At 33.1% G+C, this 2706-nt stretch overlaps 1 non-coding gene across 1 annotated transcript; it reads right to left on the reverse strand.

Moving 5' to 3' along the window:
- Positions 1–2220: 2220 nt before the first annotated feature.
- On the reverse strand, positions 2221–2327 carry LOC139845763 (small nucleolar RNA R71). The gene has a single exon (XR_011758521.1). It is a non-coding gene; the product is annotated as a small nucleolar RNA R71 (small nucleolar RNA).
- Between the last annotated feature and the right edge of the window lie 379 nt (positions 2328–2706).

Genomic DNA, 2706 nt, shown 5'->3' on the forward strand with positions numbered 1-2706 from the left:
GAACATAGTTTAGTTAATTCTAAACTTGTTCGCAAACAAAAGTTAATCCTTCTAACTTGACTTTTAAAATCAACTAAACACATGTTCTATATCTATATGATATGCTAACTTAATGATTTAAAACCTGGAAACACGAAAAACACCGTAAAACCGGATTTACGCCGTCGTAGTAACACCGCGGGCTGTTTTGGGTTAGTTAATTAAAAACTATGATAAACTTTGATTTAAAAGTTGTTATTCTGAGAAAATGATTTTTATTATGAACATGAAACTATATCCAAAAATTATGGTTAAACTCAAAGTGGAAGTATGTTTTCTAAAATGGTCATCTAGACGTCGTTCTTTCGACTGAAATGACTACCTTTACAAAAACGACTTGTAACTTATTTTTCCGACTAGAAACCTATACTTTTTTTGTTTAGATTCATAAAATAGAGTTCAATATGAAACCATAGCAATTTGATTCACTCAAAACGGATTTAAAATGAAGAAGTTATGGGTAAAACAAGATTGGATAATTTTTCTCATTTTAGCTACGTGAAAATTGGTAACAAATCTATTCCAACCATAACTTAATCAACTTGTATTATATATTATGTAATCTTGAGATACCATAGACACGTATACAATGTTTCGACCTATCATGTCGACACATCTATATATATTTCGGAACAACCATAGACACTCTATATGTGAATGTTGGAGTTAGCTATACAGGGTTGAGGTTGATTCCAAAATATATATAGTTTGAGTTGTGATCAATACTGAGATACGTATACACTGGGTCGTGGATTGATTCAAGATAATATTTATCGATTTATTTCTGTACATCTAACTGTGGACAACTAGTTGTAGGTTACTAACGAGGACAGCTGACTTAATAAACTTAAAACATCAAAATATATTAAAAGTGTTGTAAATATATTTTGAACATACTTTGATATATATGTATATATTGTTATAGGTTCGTGAATCAACCAGTGGCCAAGTCTTACTTCCCGACGAAGTAAAAATCGGTGAAAGTGAGTTATAGTCCCACTTTTAAAATCTAATATTTTTGGGATGAGAATACATGCAGGTTTTATAAATGATTTACAAAATAGACACAAGTACGTGAAACTACATTCTATGGTTGAATTATCGAAATCGAATATGCCCCTTTTTATTAAGTCTGGTAATCTAAGAATTAGGGAACAGACACCCTAATTGACGCGAATCCTAAAGATAGATCTATTGGGCCTAACAAACCCCATCCAAAGTACCGGATGCTTTAGTACTTCGAAATTTATATCATATCCGAAGGGTGTCCCGGAATGATGGGGATATTCTTATATATGCATCTTGTTATTGTCGGTTACCAGGTGTTCACCATATGAATGATTTTTATCTCTATGTATGGGATGTGTATTGAAATATGAAATCTTGTGGTCTATTATTATGATTTGATATATATAGGTTAAACCTATAACTCACCAACATTTTTGTTGACGTTTTAAGCATGTTTATTCTCAGGTGATTATTAAGAGCTTCCGCTGTCGCATACTTAAATAAGGACAAGATTTGGAGTCCATGCTTGTATGATATTGTGTAAAAACTGCATTCAAGAAACTTATTTTGTTGTAACATATTTGTATTGTAAACCATTATGTAATGGTCGTGTGTAAACAGGATATTTTAGATTATCATTATTTGATAATCTACGTAAAGCTTTTTAAACCTTTATTGATGAAATAAAGGTTATGGTTTGTTTAAAAATGAATGCAGTCTTTGAAAAACGTCTCATATAGAGGTCAAAACCTCGCAACGAAATCAATTAATATGGAACGTTTTTAATCAATAAGAACGGGACATTTCATAAGTATGGAAGACCGAATGAGAGCTAAATGCACTGGCCAAGGTCACGCAATTACTCAACCTGACATTAATGCGCCAGATTATGAAATCAAAGGACAAATTCTACACATGGTGACTAATCAATGGCAATTTAGTGGTGCACCGAAGGAAGATCCAAATGAACATCTTCGTACCTTTAATATGATCTGTACTCTATTTAAAATAAGAGAAGTGGAGGATGAACAGATATATCTCATGTTATTTCCCTGGACTTTAAAGGGAGAAGCCAAAGATTGGTTAGAATCGTTACCTGAAGGGGCGATTGATACATGGGACGTCTTAGTTGAAAAATTTCTTAAATAATTCTTTCCGGCTTCTAAAGCCGTAAGACTTCAAGGAGAAATTGTTACGTTCACACAGAAGCCAAATGAAACTTTATATGAAGCATGGACAAGATTTGGAAAATTATTAAGAGGATGTCCGCAACATGGTTTAGACACCTGTCAAATAGTACAAATATTCTACCAAGGATGCGACATCACTACAAGAAAAGACATCGATATAGCAGCTGGTGGTTCCATTATAAAGAAAACAACAATTGACGCTTACAAAATTATTGATAACACTGCTTCCCACTCACATGATTGGCACCAAGAAAAAGATATCGTTAGATCATCTAAAGCAGCTAGAGCCGATTCTAGCCATGACTTAGATTCCATTTTCGCAAAGATAGATGCTGTCGAGAGACGAATGGAAAAGATGACTAAAGATATTCACTCAATACGAATTAGTTGTGAGCAGTGTGGAGGACCACATTTGATAAAAGATTGTCTCAGTATTGAACTAACAATGGAACAAAGAGAGAATGTTTCA

This window comes from Rutidosis leptorrhynchoides, chromosome 4 (genome assembly GCF_046630445.1).
Source record: "Rutidosis leptorrhynchoides isolate AG116_Rl617_1_P2 chromosome 4, CSIRO_AGI_Rlap_v1, whole genome shotgun sequence".
Lineage (NCBI taxonomy): Eukaryota > Viridiplantae > Streptophyta > Magnoliopsida > Asterales > Asteraceae > Rutidosis > Rutidosis leptorrhynchoides.